The sequence below is a fragment of the Astyanax mexicanus genome, chromosome 1, assembly GCF_023375975.1.
Source record: "Astyanax mexicanus isolate ESR-SI-001 chromosome 1, AstMex3_surface, whole genome shotgun sequence".
Lineage (NCBI taxonomy): Eukaryota > Metazoa > Chordata > Actinopteri > Characiformes > Acestrorhamphidae > Astyanax > Astyanax mexicanus.
Window position 1 is genome coordinate 54,218,839 of NC_064408.1, and position 20,710 is coordinate 54,239,548.

Sequence of the window (20,710 nt, forward strand, 5' to 3'; positions counted from 1 at the left end):
AAAAATTAAAAAGTGTAGGTCAGCGCATGCGCAGTGCCTTTTGGAAGCAAGTATCGATGGGTAGCATAACTCGACAGAACACCCCGGCATGGGCTTTATTTTACTGTGTGAAAAAATAAGAGAACTCGTGTTTATTCATACTAAAATAACCGAGTTGTCTCATTTGAGTGGTGAAAGCAAATGATAAAAAACGCTATAATTATCGTTTTCATGTACAGTTTAAGAATGAAGTGAAAAATATTTCATCACTTACTAGTTCGGACACCTCTGATTGGATGTTTGTACGCCAGTGGGCGTGTCCTGTGTTTAACAGACCAATCAGGTGAGGAGCCCAGTGTGTGCGGAGTGCTGCGGAGCGCTGTGCTGCGTGGGGCAGGTCCAACAATAGAGAGCGGTTTGTACCAAAGCGGCGGATAGAGGTGGATTCACATGGATCTCCAGCACGAGCTTCTAGTAACTGACTGTACTCGAGAAGGCGGCTTCTTTACACGAGCCTGGCTGCTGTGTCGGGTGTGAAACGGGGCATTTTGTACTGGCTGATCTCTGTGGATTCCTCTGTGTGTGTGTGTGCTCTGTGGTGAATCCAGAGCCTGGATCCTGGGAGCGCATCTCTAACGGGATCCACGAGCTCTGCTCCAGCGATGGTAGCATAACTGGGCAGTATCGTGGATTGGAGGACTGATGTACTGAACTGAGAGGAATACGGGAATATTATCCACAGAGCGCGGAGGAGAGTGATGGGAAAATAAACTGCAACTTCTCAATTACAGGTAGGATTTTGGTTTCCTTTTATTGCTAGAAAAGGAAAATAAAAAAGGTAGGGTAACAGATTTGACAGCTTGGGGTGTTTCTTTATTCTTTTTTTTTAAGTTCTTCAGATCAGGGAAAATAAATCAATGATCCATTAAGTGTTTCTCAACAGCTATTCTCTGCAGGCTGCACTGCCTCATGTAAGACAATACTGACTGGCCATCGCTCGCCCAGGAGGAGCAGCCTCAGTGAGTGGGTGACAGGTGTGGGTTAAATTATGCATGCATCCCACATATTAGCTATTGCTAGCTGTCGGGGCGCACCGTTAACGCTAGTCCTATATGAGCTCTAACGCTGGAGGTGTCTGGTGCGTGGAGGCGGATTTCTGTGTATAAAACCTTCACCTTGTGCAGTTTCTTGCTCCCTGTTCCTCGGCTGCCTTGTGCAACCGACCGTGTGTGCTGAAATGCAGCCGGGGAGGGGGAAGGGATCGCAGTTCCACATCTGCACGGTGAACGGAGAGCAGTGTGTGTGTGGACTCCCTCCTCCTCCTCCTTCTCCTCCTCCTCCTCCTCCTCCTCACTGCTTTACTGCTTGTTAGCTAAAGAGGTTTTAAAGCAAACAGTGGACCAGTTCGCACTAAAACACCAGTGTTTGGGCCACCCTGTCCCCATGTGTGAGTCCACAGGGTGGTTTAGAGCAGAGAGCCTCGCTTGGTCAGGCATTTCAGTTATTTTGGTTCACGTGTGTTTTCTAATGATAGCTAACCTATCCATGTGAAGAACTGAGCTGTAAACCGACTGAAGAAGGGCGCTGAATGGGTATAGCGCTAATTATGTGCAGCAGGAGTGTAGTATAGTGTCGTTAGCTTAGCTGGGTGAGTTTTGAAGTTCTTGGCAGAGAGCTCGGGCTCCTCTCAGTTTTAAAAGTTAAAGTCCATGAATTTCCTCCATGTTTTTAAGGGGGAGGGCAGAAAATCACTGGATACTCTCTTTGTGAAACCCGAGATTCCAAAAAAAAAAAAAAAGTGCTGGAGGAAAGATGGAGGAAAGAAAAACAGCCTTCACGAGTCTCTCCGTCTTATTGTTACTGTCCTTTACATATAGCTAAAAAGTGCTAAAAATGGAAAATGCTAATTTTCCAACACATTAGCTACATTCTTCAGCTTATAGGCACACATCAGTGGTTGAAATATACATTAATAAATATAATATACCGCTCCAAAATTACAGAACACCCAATAATATACACTATAGCATCAGCTCAGTTCAGCTTCTGGGCTGTTGATCTGGTCCAGATCTAGATGCCTTCTATACCTTTACCACCTAATGCTCTGTCGAATGTGGGTAGTAATGCCTTCTGTGATGTTATTCCTGGTACACACATGACGCTGTGAATCGAGGAATGTTAAATGTCTGCACAACTTCATAGTTGCAATGTCTATCCATCTGACATCCACCATCAGACCTCACTCAAATTCCCATAATTCACCATGTCTTTCCATGAGTCAATATTTGACACCAATCACAAGATAACACCTCACACTCACTTCATGATTTATTTACATACACTACACCTGACATTGGGCATGACTGTGTTACTTTCTCATGATAACTTGAATTTTGCCATATTGGCCCTTCCTACCGTCTATGAAAAGGTCTGTCTTAGCATGAAAGTCCTAAAATTATCTGAATGTCTCTGTCAACAATGTCAATCAGCAGCTTATTTACAGATTAGGCTGATTTACGAGTTAAGGAATAGTGTTTTCCGAATTAAAAGTAAAAAAAAAATGCAGTCACAAGTGTGTACACTTTATTACTATTTACAAAAAAGTGTAATGTAAGCTTTTTAAAAAACGATGTATATTATTTAATAATAGATATTTCATGTCTAGGGCTAATAATACTAAGAAGTAAAAGACTGCTGTTGTTCATCAGTTTGTAAAGATGCCTTTGCCCTGCAGCTGTTGCATTTCTCCATTATTAGAGGAGGCATCCAAAACATCACATGACATCCGAGACAGCTTGAAGTAGCCCAGAGAGTTAGACTGGATGCACACTCTGTTTAGCAGGATTACCAAACCAGAGCAAAGCCCATGCACACAAAAGAACATCATCTTGTATTCTTTAATGTGTCCCAACCAGACCAAAGGGAAGATATTTATCTTGAGAAAATGGCTTGCTCTGCTATATGATTTGCTAATTTTAGTACAATGGAAGAAATGCATTTTTATTGTAATTTTATTCTTTATTGTTTTTCAAATACACATGCAGGAAGATTCTACACACTAGCAAAACTTAGACAGTACACTGTCCAAGTAATCTTAAACACATTCAGTGATGTTGAGGTGTGAACTGGTCAGTTCAATGTTCTGGGGTCAGATGCATCATTATCAGTGTGATTTATAGATGCTCCTCTTTTTTATCTGTTTTTTTTATTCTTGTGTAGCTCCACATTCTTTCAGATATAAAATGCGGAGTCATGTTCTCGCAGTGGAAAGTAAGACTGAAACACCTGTGGTAGTTTCTGAATCTAAAGCAGGATTTAAGCTTGACCTCTCCCTTCTATGTGTGTGTGAGCTTTAAGTTCTGTGTATCAGATTGAAGCAGATGTGGTGGTCCACCAGGTATTGCTTGATTGTTGTTCCTAGTTTCTATATATTCTTTATTAGTTAATTAGTTAACATTAGTCATATTTTATTTAATTATAATCAGCTCTGAAACCATATACAAATGTAACGTTGATTACATTATTAAAAAGTTGATTTCATGTGGCTTCTGGTATTACTTTAGCAGTGTCTTGTTGGCAGGGCCCAAAGTTACAGTCATGTTGATTTAGACCCACATATTCAGTGACTCTCTTCTATAATGCAGTCGCTTTTATGCGGTTGCTGTCTGATGCTCTATCGGCATTTCCAATGTGTTACTGACTCCTCATCCCTACCACAGAGGAAGGCACTGTGGCAGGAGGGAGGGTGAAGAGAAAGATGAGAGAAGAGAGGAGCAGACAGCTTCACAGGAGAAGCAGGGGCTGGGGACGCGGGAGGGGAAGCAGGCAGACGGAGAAAGAGAAAGAGAAACAGGAGGTGGTGTAGGGACAGAGAAAGCGTCCTGTGGTGGTTAAGTGTGTCTGAAGCTGGCTGTATGTCCCAGCTGTTGGGATGTCTCGCACACAGGAGGCTTTGTTTCTGCTTCTTGCCTCCACAAAGCTGCTTCTGTGTAGCAGGAACCAGGGGGTCACTCTGTGAGCGTGTGTGTGAGCATCATCATCATCATCACCCATCTCTGTCACTGTGTTTGAGAGGTAAATTCACTGGCTTTAAAAACCTGCTGGGCTGTGAACTTTGCTCAGAGATGCAAACTCCTCAGATTCTGTCATCATGAGCCTTGAGACTGAGTCATGCAGATTTGATGCAGCTCTGCACTGTTGTAGTTCATACATGCTGAATGATTCACATAGCTGTGCTATGATATGCACCTCTGGAATTCCGGAATATAAAGATGTAGATGGAATATTCAACATTAATTAGATATCATTAGATATCACTGAGTAAAACACTGTCAGAACTAGCTTAGTGTTATTGCTCAAGGATAGGAGTAAAGCATGATATCACAGCAAAATATTGTTTTTACACCTGAAAGTCTGGACCAAAATCCAAACCAAGGTTTATGTGTTTGTTACATTCTGTACATGTGGTGCAGTTCGTTTTGGTTTGACACTGCAATCATCAAAAATATTTCCCATGTACCCTTTATTACCTACATGGGCTGTATTTCCCTTAACATCACATTAACCGGTTTGTAAAATGATGTTTGTTTCCTTTGTCTTCTTTTTAAAGCTTTTAAAGCAAATTAGTTTATTTGCTTTGTTAGTAATTATTTAGCCTGTTTTTTTGTTTTCCCCTTATGTTAATTATGCATGGTAATTACTGTGTTTATGATAATTTTACCTTACACTATTTGAACATTTGCAGGATTCTTTACATGAATATGTTGTCCCAATCTCACACTTACTGTGTTGGTTAATCACCCTCTCCTGCACATGACATTGACACAGACTGCGATCATATATTTTATTACATAATTTATTATTAAAATAAACTAATTCTGATGATTATTAAAAAAAATAAGAATTTCATGAATGTTTCTGCCTGAAATGGTGTTAAAATGACAGACAGACAGATATGTGTTTCCTATTAACACCACTGTGAGCAATTCTGTAGACTGAAGCCTCTCTGAATGAGGTTTAAATGATAAAGAAATGTTAACCAGAGAAATTCTCCTTTAAGATATATTATACAGTGTGAGTCAAAAGTCGCTGGGCATACTTTTATTTCAGTAATGAAATTAAATGAAAGGTAAAATGATTTTAAGTATATCAGCAAGAAATGGGTTATGAAGCTATGTCCCAAACATGGCCACCATCTTGAAAGCCACCATATTGGTGCTGAAATAAATGGGTTTTATGGACTTTTGACTTGCTCTTTATGTGGTACATTGCTTAAAAAACTTTTATTTTATTTTTAGACTGGAGCATAAATATGCCCAAATGTGGATTGAAAACCTTGCTGATTTTCCTTTTATGATGGACTCCAATAGTGGGCCTTTTGAACTCCTCCTCTATGGACTCTGGTTCATAGAACCTGTATTCATAGAACTAGCAGATTCTGGCAGTGATATGCTGCTTTTATCAGAAAGCTGACCAAAATTATAAACACTGTTTTTTCTAGAGCTTTATGAGCTGGGTGTATGGACATTTTAGCTATGTAATTATAAGCTGTTACAAAACAGTCTGGGGTCAAATTAGCCCGTTTTATGGCCCTGCATTAAGTAGGATTTTCTCATAAACAAGGAGAAGATGTATTTGAGGTTCATGCTATGTTTCTCATTATACAGCTCTGCCTGAATAAACTCAGTTTTCCACTGTAGGGTAGCTAATTACTTGCTCTTTAGGCAAAGTAAAAAAGTTGATACATTCTTCTTTGGATGGATTCATATCACAATGAGACATAAGGGCTACGGAGTGAATGTATTTTGTCTGGCAGCTATAACAAACGCTGTGGTATTTATTACAGCTCTGACTGTAAGATAGGTGAGCAGTGTTCCTCCCTGCAGTGTTTGGCAGTGCTTTCATGGGGTGTGCCCATGGGTCAGCTGAAAGATAAAGTTATTGGAAAACCCTGCAAGTGGCTCAGATTGTTGCTGCTGGCTGTGTGTAAGCGGTGACCCACCCGCTCTCACCCCGGAGTGTTCTGCTTGACCAGAAGCTGTTCAGAGCGCTAATATACTGCTACTCAGGGGAGAAAGGCAACATAATGGAAACAGCACATAAAAAAGGCTTTCATTAGAATTGATGAACCGCAATTAAAAGAGAGTGTTCATATAGGGGTCTTAATGATGAAAGACTGATTACTGAGATTTTGCTTGCTGCTGTAAAAGAGTCTGTTTCTTAACATGAGCTTCCAATGCTTGGGATACTGTCAAGAACACTTCAAAACAGGTCAAATAAATGATGCCTACACTCACTATTGGTACACAAGATTAGAGTATACTGAAACATACCTGGATGAGACACATACTTTCTTTAGGATATAATAAAGCAGCAATATGTGAGAATTGGCATTACTGGCTTCTGAGCTCCCCTTACAGTCAGGAAATTTATTCTTTGAGACACACCTGAAGAACATGCATACCCCCGTATTTGTTTAAAAGATAAGAGGTTAAAAAAACACATATTTTGTAAAAGTAACATTCCCACTAGATTATCTCTGTTACTTTTTTAGGCATACTGAATTGTGTACCATTATTTCTGAGCTCCTGTTTCACCGTCCTGTCTCTTTTTCTCTTTAAAAATATATAAAAAAGATTGTATATTTATGAAAATTGGGTTATCCCTCAGTCACTTTGGCCCATCTTGCTCAGTCATTCTCTTTCTTGTTATTTCTTGCTCTCTCTTTATTCTCTGTCAGTTATTTTTTTACACAGTAGAGTACAGGATAAGCAGAAGGCAGCAGGAGTTTGCCGAGCATTCTGAACCCCTGTGTCTCTGCGCTGGTTATTAAAGGCCACGGTGCCTGCAGGCTCCTTCTCCAGTCACACAGGGAGCCGGCCGATGCGCTCAGCTGCTCTCTTTAACCCAGCGCACCCAGACCACGCTTGTTCCTGCTAAATCAACTGCCTCATGTAGACTAAACTCATTTCTACACTGTTTTTGAACACCTCCTAGCACCTAGTCTAAGTGGTGGAGCGTCCCTGCTGAAAGCTTTTGTAGTGCAGCAGCTTTTTGAACAACACTAGACAGAGAGGAAGACTCAGAAGCTCCTTTATCTGCTGCCTGATCGAGAATTTGTTCAGCGATGCAAATAGTCTGTCTGTGGTAGCGATCCGCAGCCCAGCCAAAGGCCAAGTGGAAAGTCGTGTAGTTTGATAGATAGATAAAAGATATTAGGTAGAAGTGTTCTAAATGATGTTTTGTAAAAGAAATCAACCAAAAACATATTACAGTATTATGGTCTTTGATGATATATGAGTTTGCTTAGTTTACTAACTTAATATTGTTACACTTTCCTCACACTGTAATAGATTACTAGATAAATGAATTGATAACTAGTTCTGTCTACTAATATTGCCATAACATTTTCATATTGCTAAATCTATCTATTTATCTGTCTGTCTGTCTGTCTATATCTTTAAAATGTGGGTTTATTGATATATTTGAATTTTTTTTTTATTGTGGATATTGAGTATTTTTATATTTTTAATGGCTAAATATTCTTAATAATTCAGAGGTTATTTCTCTTTGTAAGTAATGTGCAAATGGTGGCTGTCCAGTGAAAAACAAGTATCTCCATTTTTTATTTGATTTGAAGTTTAGATGTTTTTTTTTCCTGTAAAGTTGCTGTTTGGAGATGCATGTTTTAATAGTACAGCAACGAAATGCATTATTACGTTTTATGCTATTTTATTATCATTATGTCAGTGGCATTCAATGGTTTTTAAATCACTATAATATCATTGATATTATAGATTGCAGTTATTGCTGAAACAATGTATCGGGCAAGAAAAACGAACCTAACTGTAAACTTTACTGTTTTTCTTGAAGCTCTTGTTTAAGAACTAAATGGTACTATAGATATCATTCTCTCTGTCTACCGATACTGTTAAAAACTGAAACAGTATTGATATGGGTATAGATAATATAGCATGCCTTTTTTGGCAGCACTGGTTTGTTTTGCAGCAGGACTGCTGGGTCCCCTTACAGAGCCTCTTGTATTCAGTGGATGGTGTGGATATTATGGCTCTGCATGGGAGTTCTCTCCAGAGGTGGACGCGGTGTCCGCTTACACTTCCAGCTCTGAGGGAGATTCCTTTGTCTGTCTAGCCTATACTCACAAACAGGTGGAGGCTAAACGCACTGCCAACAGGAAAGCATAGTGGGTATTTAACAGTGCAGTCACGTAACAGCTCAACTGCATTATTATCTTGCATTTTATTATTTTAAATCTACAGAGAATCTGACAAATATGAACATTTTGTATATTTCTGATTCCAATTATTATATTATGGATAATTGGCGATTTTGGTTTTTTATGGTTTTATAGCTTCATATTTTACACCTACACAGTTAGGAGTGGAAGTGGGGTAATTAAATTATTACTGGTGTATCTCAGTAATCTGAGTCTGTCCGTTTTCGCCATGTTAAACATTTTTGTAGGTGCACATTCTGGCATTAATAAATATATTTACCTTTATTCTGTTCAGTTTGCCATAAATAGTTGGTAAATGTGACATCACATTATGTGGAATATGAGTTTCTACAGTTTCAGGGCATTTAATCAGGTAACCCAATAGTAAATTATATTAGGTTTAGCATATTTAAGCAGGAAATAGACAAACTGTACTTAACTGTAGGCCTCCAGATTTCATCACCCCTGTTGTAGGCATAAAAACATACTTACCGGTAAGTAATTACTTGTGGTTTTGGAGTAAACAGCTTATTACAACTTACTGAGTAGTTATCTTAATTAGTACATGTACTCAGTAAAGAAGCAGTCCTGCTACTTAGGTTCAGCTGTTTCATGTGCCCTCTGTTTATAGGTGAATTACCAAGACGGTTACAGGGACTGCCATTATTTAGAGATATTGTATCTCAGCTAATCTCACTATGAGGTTAAAACTCACTGTGGTATAATTTTTATACCACAGTTAGTTCCAACCCTGCAATGTGATTACATTAGTCCCGGACTTAAAGGCATGTCACTTGTTAGCCACATGAGTCTATTGGCTCAAGCACTGTGTACCTTTGATGATTTCCTCAGCTATTCTCTTACACTCTTTTTCATTTGAGATTTGTCCAGAATGTGGCACGGCTAAAGCTTAGCTGATGTTCATGCTCTACATGTACTGTCTTTAGTGAAGCTGCAGGCATATTTGCATATTCAAATAGTTCTGACTACCTTTTCATGGCTTTTGCACCCAGGTTTAGTCCTTTGATAATGATCTGAGATCAGTTGGATGTCTCTGTCTGATATTACTGTTAGGTAAAATAAGAAGTCGTGCCTGTTCACGTGTCAGCAGGAGGAGAACCTGAATGTCATTTTTGTTTGTGCCACGCAAAGTGCTCTGTGTCTCAGTGGTGGGGGCATGATAATGGGCTGGCAGTTTTTTCATTCCTCTACTCTGCTTTAAATCCAACAGCCTCTCCGCTCCCATGAACCACGAGACAAAATATGTGATGATTGATGTGGGCCAGATGAGGAAGAGGTTATATGCTCTTACAGTTGCTGACGTTTCAAATCACAGCCACTTGGCTTGAGTCTCGAGTATTCAATTACAGAGGCAAAGGAAGCTGTAAATTAGCATTTTATACATGAACGTTTTTTCCTGTCCGCCCCTCCTCTCTGTAACATCCACACAGCCATAGGAGGACGGAGACGCTTGGCAACTTAATGCGCCTGACCCCATTTTTTCTTCTTGTGGGAAAGAGCGCAGCATGCAGAGCTATGTAGCTGCTGGCTCAAATCAGGGAACAATAATTACGCTGAGGGGACCAGCGTTTAATTGTGCGGTGCCGGTCCCGATTTGCATGGGAGCTGCTTTGCATCTGGAATGGAAAAGCTAAAAACACAGACGGGCCCAGCTGGAGCCTCCGCTGCACCCCACACTGCCCCCTTTTCTCACAGCAAACAGCCTGTCAGTCTTTTCTGGAGTGAGGAAGAATCACCAGTAATTCTCAGAACTCTGTGTTATGTTGACGCACAATAATAAATAATTAACTATTTATTAAGCATAAAGCAACAGGGGTAGGGCTGCCACGATTAGTCGACTAGTCACGATTATGTCGACTATTAAAATAGTCGACGACTAATTTAATAGTCGATTAGTCGGTTTTTTTTTTCTTTGTTTTTCTCTCCAAACTGCTGCGACTGCCTTTCTGTCCTGGACGCACATGCGCAGTAGTGGAAACCGGGGTAGGTAGTGGACGACATCTCAGGACATTATACAGACAGGCTCTGGTTTCATGGCTACCCCGCTACAGAACTCAAAAGTGTGGGATCACCAAGAAAATAAAAGTGAAACGCGTGCAATGCAATATCTGCAATGAAGAACTTGCCTTCCTCGGCAGCACAACCGCGATGCACGAGCACCTGAAAAGGAGGCATGTTGTGGCTGATTAAATGACGAAGAAGCTAAATTGCTATTAAGCTGCTAAAATTAGCGTAAACAGAGCGTTAACTTAGTACTTAACTTACTCATCTTGATAGCTTTAAAACAGAGGTCACTAATAGGCGGACCGCGATCCGGATCCGGACCCAGACGTTGTCACAAATGCCGTCCCAAACCGATAAACTACAGAGAAGGATTTCATTCTGACAGTGGCTTCTGTTTTCAGTGCTTTTCGGTGCAGTAAACTCACAGATCAGTCATGTGTGGTGTAAAATCACCAAACGCTCTCCTCTGCCAATCAGATCTGTGCAGACCGCTGCCCTGTGTACGGTAATGTACACAATATCTGGACAGAGAGGCATTTTTTATTAATATACTTTTTTTTCATAATAGTTCAAACAACCTCACGGTTGAGATGTTTCATAAATGCCAGTGCCTTATCCTTATTTTACACAGTTGTTTACACTTTATGCTAAACAGTAAAATAATTGTCTGTTACAACAAGCTGCATATTTCATTAAAGGTTTAATGAACTATGATTTTAATTGTTTTTATTTTTAGTTAGCATATAGCTGAAATCTAATGTTGGTTGTATAATAGCAGCTGCATTCTATTGTGATAAACTGTGTTTTATATTCAATTAACGTAGGATCCGATTAGTCGACTAATCATAAAAAATAATCGGTGATTAGTCGACTATAAAAATAATCGTTTGTGGCAGCCCTAAACAGGGGTGCCAATTAACCACTGGCCGATAACCAACAGTGACCAATATAACATTTTTCTATAATGTAATGTCTCATCTCACTCTTCATAAAGGTTTTATTGCTTTAACACAAATGATTAAAGCTTTTTATTGTTTCTGCTGCAAACAAACATAATCTAATGAACTTAACTAACTTAACACTCATAAATGCTTTGAACAGCACATTGCAAGTCTTATTATGTAGATTGTCCATCTAAAAAAGTTGTGATTTCTACAAAAAACTAACTCCAGTAAAATACTACAAAAGCTAAAGAAGAACATTGGTGAGCTTGTCCACATTAAGTAAAGCAAACAATTTCTACGTCATTTGAATGGGGCGCTCAAACTTTAGCATGTGGCTATATAGACATTTATAAATAGCTCAAATTAAAACAAATTGCAACTGGCATTACAGAGAAATATAACATATCTTTCAGTTTACAGAAAGATGCTGTAAAATATACAAATACAAATATTATAGTGCCGTAGTCTGTGAGTTTTCTAAGCATTCTGCCCAAAGATCAAATATTTAAAACCAGTACCTGTTTTTAAGCCATATTTTGTAATGGTAAATTGTTGCAGAATAGAATGAATTATGATTGGTTTTCAGCAGGTTTGATTGATGTATTGGGCAAACTTCATATTCCAAACATGTCTTGCCTGATCAGCAGGATCTGGGGTCAGTGATACATCAGTTTAAGGCTATTTAATTTTTACAGACATGTTCCTTTAAGACAGCTGAGACATTAAGAACAGATTCTAAACTTTATTAAGCTCTTAATGTAGGTTATTGTAAAAAAAAAAAAACTGGAGGCGGGAAGCGATTGTGGAGAATGTTTTAGGGGAGATGATAAACTGCAGGAGTGGAGGAAGTTGTTTGCCCTCTTCCTTCTCCTCTGGTGCTGGCAGGAACTTGGAGGATTTTATTTTTATGCTTCATTTTCAAACGGAGTGGAAAGGAGAGGGAGGGTGTGATGGAGAATTAGAACAAGAGCTGGAGGAAAAGGGAGAGAGAGAGAGAAGGAGAGATTTAGGAAGCATTTCTTTAGTTTGGACTGAAATGAGTTGGGGGGTAAGTGGCTCTGGAGAGTCCACGCTGGTAGAATTCGTGAGCTGTGGCAGTGTGTGGTTAGCTATTCTGGGAGGACGTAGGCGTTGCTGCTCTAATTTGAGGAGACTGTAGCTAATATGTAATGATAGATGTCTTTTTTTAAACGAGCTGCGTTGGTCCATACAGGGCTCTTATGGTAATGATTCTGACCAGGCTGTAATGGTAAAATGAACAGTTTTATTACTGTGATGAGGATCAATCAGCTCTGATGTTATTCAGTCTTTTGACCTACATTTTATAAAAGTGAAGATAATGTGTGCAGTGTCCTTTTAGGGAACATTTTGTGACAATAGAAATGGTTGAGTTGAATAAACCTGGCGTGCTGCTCTCAGTAAACAGCAGCAAAAAGACTGCAAGAGCAGCAGACTGGCATGCAACACTATACCTACATCTTTTTAGAGTTTAAACCTCTTTGCTGTTTTCAGGAAATACTCCTTATTGCTGCATATTGGGGGTGTTATCCATTATAATGGCACATCTACCACAGTGGCTGAGCTGAAATAAGAAAGATACACAATCCATTAAAATATAATTGGGTAGACCCATCACAATCAGGCTGGATCAGATCAGGACGTTCCTATCTGTTATAGTCCTGTCCTAATCACCATTGCAGTCACATACATGTGTGCAGGTATGAACATGGCAACCCTCATCCGCTCGCTTTCAGCACCTTCCGTTTCCTCACGTGTGCTTTCACAGCCTTTCAACCTGGAGTTCTTTAACACGAACATTCAGACACATGCAGACACACACTCGGAGCATCTGCAGTGTGGTAAATCACAAGGGTGCTGGAGCGCAAAAACCTCTGAAGTTACCAGATGGGTTCCTGTTTTTCTTTTTCTTTTATACAGGAGTCAGCCATGTTCACAGAGACGGGTGGGAGGGGTGTTTGGAGGAAAAGGATGAGCTGACAATGAGGTGGTATAGCAGAGACCCTTTAATTAGGTCTCCCATCAATCTGTTTATACAGGACCGCAGAGTGTCAATTTGCCAAGACATGTTTAGTTTCTGAAGTTTGCTTCTTTAGTTTACAATAGGAGATTCTAGTGTATCAAACAGTGCTTCCAAACAATGGAATTCACAAGCAATGCTCTGTCAGTTTAATCTTGGTAAATATATGCTCAAAATGGCTCACAACCTGCGTAAAGTACATTCCAGATATTCACCTGTGTGGCACAGACACATTGATGTATAATATAAAAAATGCAGTTTTTTTAATTGCTTTTATTTTGAGGCCTTTTTGATTATATTAAGGAATACAGTTTTGTTAGCAATTTTAGCCTAGTATCTCCTGATGTAAACTAAGGACACATCAGATATCAAACTGGTCTTTTTCTTATTTTCAGCAAATTATGTTTGGACATGTATTATCTCATACATACACACAGTGATTTTGTTTCAAATGTAAACCATGATGAAGTAGTTCTGTATTGTTCCATTTTCTGCAGAAGTGGCCACAGTTATAACAGACATTATATGTGCACTGTGACTAACACTCATCAAGGTCTTGCATCAGAGTAGAATCAGTTGTGGCAGAAAAAAAACACTCAGCTGTAAAAAGGCTGCTTTTGTACAAGAACAAAACTGCAGTGAAGAGCGGTGTAATGAATTAAAATTCCTCATCTTCGAATCTCGACACTGTCGGGGCGATGTGTGAGTCACTGTCCACAGCAGAGCAGGTCAACCAAGGTTAAACTGACTCCTCGCTCATGCTGAAGCACCAGAGACGTCCTGCCAGATGCCACAGCTGAGCCTCGGGGGTAGAAATGTTACGTAAATGTTGTTTGCAGCTGACAACGAGGGGCCAGCCACGGAGCTTGTTGTCAAATTTGTCCAGTTGTTCTGACAGGCATGCGGCTGTTGCTGAGAAGCTCTGGAGGTTGCAGGTTCACCGCTGCATTGTCATGTCCGATGAAAAGTAGCCTATTGGGATCAAGTCATTTTAGGGGGCACTGCCTGAGGACAAATTATGACAGGCTCACTGTTCACTGGCAGGAGTGATTAAATAACGAACGGATCTGTAGTGTTGAAAGTTAGAGGTCCGCTGGGGGTGAGGTCTGCTGAAGCATGCCGATAGATGAGTAATTGGGGTGAAGCCAGCTGAAAGTGAAGACTGTGGTCAGACTGTGTCACTTCTTCAGATCAATACAAATGTGTAATGGCAGTAGTCGGATAATAGGGCTGCCATTTTGACCAAGTATTTGCCGAAGAATAGCGAGCGGGAACAGAAAGACGTTCTAGGCCAACGGCTTCTGTGAGCTGGATCAATACAAGGTAATAGCTTTGCGTTGCTAAAGGTTTTAAACCCATCACATAACACAGTAGAGCAGGCAGAAGAAGCTAGCATCCATGGAGACCTACACTCGACTAAATGAAAAGGCTGCAAAAATAATAAACAGTAACAGAACAACAATGCCTGGCCTATAGGGTTGACACAACTAAATGAAAAGAGACACAAAGGGAGGGGGTTATGGGTTAATGGAGTCTGCACCTGCATAGCAGAGCTTCACACCTCGCTGCTGTAACGTCTCGCTGCAGCCGTCACCATGCACAGGCTGCCAGTAGGGCATGCCAGAGGCTTGCATGGGTTCATCAGAGATTCCCTTTCAGTTCACTTTGATATGCAGACTCCGAGGGCTCGTACCACAGCTGCAGAGACGGCTAAGGCTAGTGCCCAGGCAGAATCACAGGAATGGACAGACTAGATTACAGGAAGCAGAAGACATGGTGCACACAGTTTAGGGAGGAGGTATAATTACAGGATTACCTGGCAAACAGAAAGAGCAGCTTCTCTCAGGCTTACACAAGAGCCATGATTTTGTGGTTGTATGAATGCAGCATTTTAGAACTGTTTACCTTCTATCAACCCTAACGTTTCTACAGTAATTTCATCAATTATTTTGGCGAGAATCTTTGACCGATTTTATGTGGTATAAGTGTGGTTCGTTTTGATCTTTTAGAATTTTATATTTCTTTTAGCATTTTGAGCTTAGTTTAGTTGGTTATTTTCCTATTTTAATATAAATATTTATGTTTTATTAAATTTTGTTATTAGCTTCTAGCTTGTTGCTGCCTTCTTTGTTATTTAGCATACAGAACGTCTTACTGTTTTTTTCAATGGATGTTGATTTATTCATTTAATAGCTGTAGCTATTTTAAGCCAGACAGACACTGTGTGATTTTTTTAAATCGGGTGTGGAGAGCTCATCTGCACGTTTGAATGGTTTGTCCTGTAGGAAAACGCACGCGATTTATATGCTGACAATGTTGTCTGACTGACAGGCTGAGAGACTGAACGTCATGCAGCCCGTAAGCAATAGAAGAAGCGCCAGTAGAAGGAGCTTTAAACGCGCTACATTGAACATAGTTCTACATCACGCCACAGACCATTTTCTTCAGCCGAACCCGACAGTGTGCCAGGAAAGCAGTGAGAATTCTCGCCGGCCAAAATTCGGGCATTGGGTCAGCGTTCAGGCTCAGGTTCGGGCAGACAATCTAAACTTTAGTATGCAGAACTATATTATTATTGTTATTATTTTTCCATTTTTTTAAATAGCAGGATACTTTGACTTTTATTTCTCTGCCAGGAAATAGTCTGTGATGTAGTCATCTGTTTTTTAATACTATTTTTATTTTTATAAAGCCATGGCATAATAATCACCATATAGCTAAGTAAGCAAGTATTATTGTTAAGGAAAATGAAGGAATTAATGAAAACTGAAAGTGAAAGTTCTCCTTAACTGAAACTAATAAAAACGGTAATTAAAAGAAAAAACTAACTAAAATTACAGATTGAATACCCTAATTTTTGTGTTTGTTATTTTATTTATAATTTATTTATATAAATGTGGTATATCATTATATATATATATTATCGTGATATTAAAAAAAATCAATATCGTGATATATGATTTTTCCCATATCGCCCAGCACTATATCACAGTGTTGGACTTACAATTCAGTATATTGCAGTACTGTAATCAAGGCAATGTTTTGTGAAAATTACATTTTAGACAAAAACTGACATAGTGTAAAATGTGAGAAAAGTTAAGTTTATATTTCATGCTATTATAACTGTGGGATCTAACATAAGAGAACAACACTGCTACCTAGTGGTCGAAGTTTAAACACAAGCCATGTAGACACACTGTCTGACACCAATCTTTCCATCGTGACTAATAATTCAAAATCAATACTGTGTTTTTGAAAATTGGTACAGTATTGCAAAACAACTTATCAGAATACTTTTTCTTACAATTAGGGGTACCTAATTTTTCGAGTAGGATAGATTGAACGGCTGTGTATCAGGATCAGCATGTTTTCAGCAATCAGCCAATATTTCTCTAATTTATCCGATTCCGATTCGACAGTTAATGTTTACACAGCAGCTCTGTGGCTGGAGCTGCTTGGTCAAAGGTAGTTGCAGTACCTTTGTCAACTGCTAGAGGGAACTCCAGAGCTGAAGCTCAGCTGCAGCCATTCAGGGCTACAGGATCATTTATCTCGGCTCTGCTAGTCTAGAGTTAGTTTTTTGCCTTTTCTGCAGTTCATTTGTGTAGAATGTGTAGGGTGAATGCATTTTGAAGAGGAAACAAATTTAAATTGTAATCCCAATGACCGGATAATACCTCTTTTCACAGTGCATCTTTCAGCTCATTCAGTGAGTAGCAGAGCTAACAAACACCACCGGCCACACAAACCTGCAAACGCTGCAGACCACATTCAGCTTCCAGCACCAGTACAGCAGCAGCTGCAGTCAGTAATCTAGCTAAAGGATTTACATTCAAAGTATATTTAGTGCTAGATATGCAGCAATTTTCAGTTGTGCTTCCACTTAGATCTCCACAGTGAAGGTCTGTAGGTGAATTTACAGAAAAGTAAGTCAACAAAAGCATAATTATATGTAAAAAAAACTGTTTACGCATATATCTCTACTGAAAATTGTTTCTTTTGGTGAATTTGGACTTGGGTTCAGTTTATTAACAAATGTTATCATCTGTGTGTGATTTAATTAAAAAAGAATGTATGCATGAGAAATGTGTGGAAGGGGCTTGATTTCCTGGATCACACACAAAATAGAACAGTAAATGTGTAAAGGTAAATTTGTAAATGATGTAAATGAACATCATAATTAAAGAAGCATCATCTTTTGACATATGATATTATCTAAAATAAATCATTCTCAGATGCACAGTAAAATGTGAACGTGAATAATCATTATGTTGTGGTTTTGGCATTATAAATCAGGAGTTCTTCATGTAAAAATTGATACATTTATTTGATGTAATGGAGTACAAAGATGTTCCTTAAGTGATTTAGTATGTATCAGGAATTCTAGTTACTGTTTCATCATTCTTTCTCAGTTTTTAATGTTCTTTGTTTAGTTTTCTGAAGTTTCTGGAATCAGGCATTTCTACTTTTACACAGGACTGAGTCTACCCGCATGTGCAGTTGCAGCTTTTGTGATAAGTCAAGTAAAGTATAAACCAGGCGTTATCCTCTGCACATTTTGTGGAGAAAAAGCACTTAATTAGCACCACTTTTGCAACCCCCAGTGGACTATGTCAGGACCCCCAGGTTAAGAACCCCTGTTATAATTAGATACTTTAACATACTTTGTCATGCCCAGCCCTAGTACCATGTGGTAACACAACCTTAATAATCAAACGCTTTAAGGCTTTGTAATATAATCTCTTATAATGGTAACTGTATTCTTTTCCTCACTTTCCCAGTTTCTTAAGTTCATACCTATTATTTAAGACACTTTCTATCAAAGAAGGCTATGAGGCGTGCACGTGCGTGACACAGTGAACAAAGCCTTTGTGTAACATCTGTGTTAACAGTTCACTTTCTACACAGTTGTTTTGTTAGTTGAAACCAGGCACGAGTTATGTTATGTGCAATAAATATACTGAGGCCTTAACTGTCCAGTTCTGCCACACATCTGAAAAAACATATCTCTGTTGTGTGAGTGGAGAGCAGAGTTATATTAGTGTGAGGAGTGAGACTCTTATATGTCGCTGTCCGGGCCGTGCTCTGCCTGAGAGACCTTGCTAAGCTATCTAGCTCACTCAGGTACCCTCTGCCTTTTTATAGCAGCTGCACACAGACCACTGATATGAATGTGAATACTCAATTTTTTTATTAATTTAAACACCAGTCCCTAGTAAGCACATCTAGTGGTGGTGATAAATTACCTGACTGAATTCGCTAGCCAGTTTACCTGTTCAGGAGAAAAATAGCTCTGGGTCGGTCTTGTAGTCTTTTTGAGCTCTAAGTCTCCAACTTTTAAACTCACTGCCAATATTCACTCTTGTTATATTCCTTCTTTAGTCACTGAGCTTTTTTGAGACATGCTGAGTCTTTTTAAGCTGTGTAGCAGCTGAATTTTAACTGAACCAGCTCTGCTAGCTCCTTTGCTGCAGCACCGGTCGCTGTGCTGGCAACCTGGGGGTGGGGTTAGTGTAATACAAACTTATATGTACTAGTATGAACAAAGCAGTATCACAACATACTTTCAGACTGAAAGCTAAAATTACCTCACATTATTCTTATATTTGTCTCTTTTTTTCACATTTTAATTTTTGCTGATTCAATTTTTGACTCAACAACTGTGATCTAATCTGAAGCTTGAGTTCAGTGATCTGTAATTTAAAAGGAGAGACCAAACAGAGTATAATGCCCATATTTTCATATATATATATATGTTTTACATTACACCACTTGTTCACAAGCTAAATTTCTACTCCTTTTTCACTGAACTGAAACTGTATCATTCAGCAACTTATTCTAATCGATTCAGAAATGCATTTACTTATATGATGGATGTAACAGGAAGGCAGTGTACAGTTTACTGACATTGTCATTATGTCTCCAGGATTCTTCTGCTGGACATGATTTCGGAAGAAGATTGCTGGTGAAACAGAGTACTGGTAGAGATAACCGTGAGTGCGCTAGGCGCTAACATGGAAAGCTAGCTGATAAGAATTCCGCCATGTCTTTGCTAAAATCAGTCACACACACACACACACACACACACATACAGAGTTCTCCACACATTGCTGGCCTTTTGTGGCTTGTTTGTACCCTCAGGGTCAGGAATATAGCCTGAGACAAAATCATGTAGGACAGTGACACAGATAAGGAGAACTAGAGAGAGAACCACATAGAAAAATGGATTTGCTTGCCCATGTATTGCCAGGAGCAAATTCACACAAAACCAAAAACAGAGCAAAGCTTTTATATGAGCCATGTCTCTCTTCAGTCGTTTCTGGTATTAGTGCCTGTAGGAGGCAGGCAGGGAGGTGATAAATAGAATAGAATGTAATGAAAATAAAATGGCAATAGACCATGTACCTCCATCAGCCACAGTAAAGCAATAGTTGGCACTTTTATGTTGACTTGCGTGTCTTTCAGAATCTGAACCATCTGCTGGTCCCTGTAGGCAAATGCTAAGGATGCTCTTGATCAGTACAGCATTAGCTCAATGAAACTACTAATCACATGTCCCTCCACACTTCCTCTGTCTACCCAAAATCTCATCAAGCCCAGGCCAGCGCTGTCTGGCAGTGGCCACAAATCGATACACTGATCATTATTCAATATAATAGGAGAATAAGTGGACGTTTCTAGCTCATTAAACAGTCAATCTTGTGTTGGCTAGCCGAGGCTTGTGGCAGCATAACTACCTCTGTTTTCAAGGGAAGGGTTTTTTTCTCGCTCTCTCTTTGCTTCATGCTCATTAATCAGGGGGACAATTGCTCAGACTGCTCAGAGATTGGGGGGGAATTGGCAGATGTATAATGGTGAGATAGCAGAGGTGACAGTGTTGTTTCAGTGCTGGCAGTCTCTCTACAGCGTGTAATGTGTAGGGTAAATGTCCAATCATTTGGAAGTTCTGGGGCCCCAAGCAATGTTTTATTTTTTTTCGGGGCCCTGATCAAATAGATTCTTTTGTATAGCAAAATGCAATATTGACTCTGACAACCTAGCTGTTTCATCAGACAATGTGCCACAGTAATAATTTACTAGAATTAGTCTAGTCTTCCAATATAAAAATATTTTAATATCCTGGAGCGTGGCTTTAATACATAAGCCCATCCCGGGAATATCCTTCTCTAAACCTTCTCTAAAGCTGTTTAGTTTAAGTCATTTTAGCCTTGAGTAGGTTTGCTAGCATTTGTGCGTGTGCGCATGTGTCTGATTTGCTCTCATGTAAACAAACTCACGCGGAAACCCAATGGCTATTATCAACGTCAGCAAAAATTATCGCAATTTTAAAAATTAGCGTACGAAACAAATGTAACATTTATTTGCCTTCATTTTAGTTTTCATTCATGTATGCAAACAATAAAATGGAAGGTGTCTTCTAAGAAATGCCTTTTTTACATTTTGTGGTTTCACATTTATTAACCTAAGCTAGTCCTTACATAGTCTGGT

The 20,710-nt window shown here is 39.4% G+C and overlaps 1 protein-coding gene across 3 annotated transcripts in view; it reads left to right on the forward strand.

Annotated features, from left to right (window-relative positions):
* Positions 1-338: 338 nt before the first annotated feature.
* wasf1 (WASP family member 1) overlaps positions 339-20,710 on the forward strand; it is a 107,102-nt gene continuing 86,730 nt past the window's right edge. For 2 of the 3 annotated variants that reach the window (XM_007255650.4, XM_007255652.4), the window contains exon 1: positions 339-770. The gene's annotated coding sequence lies outside the window, so the exon portion shown is untranslated. The remainder of the gene's footprint in view (positions 771-20,710) is intronic. The other variant, XM_007255651.4, reaches the window with a different exon arrangement.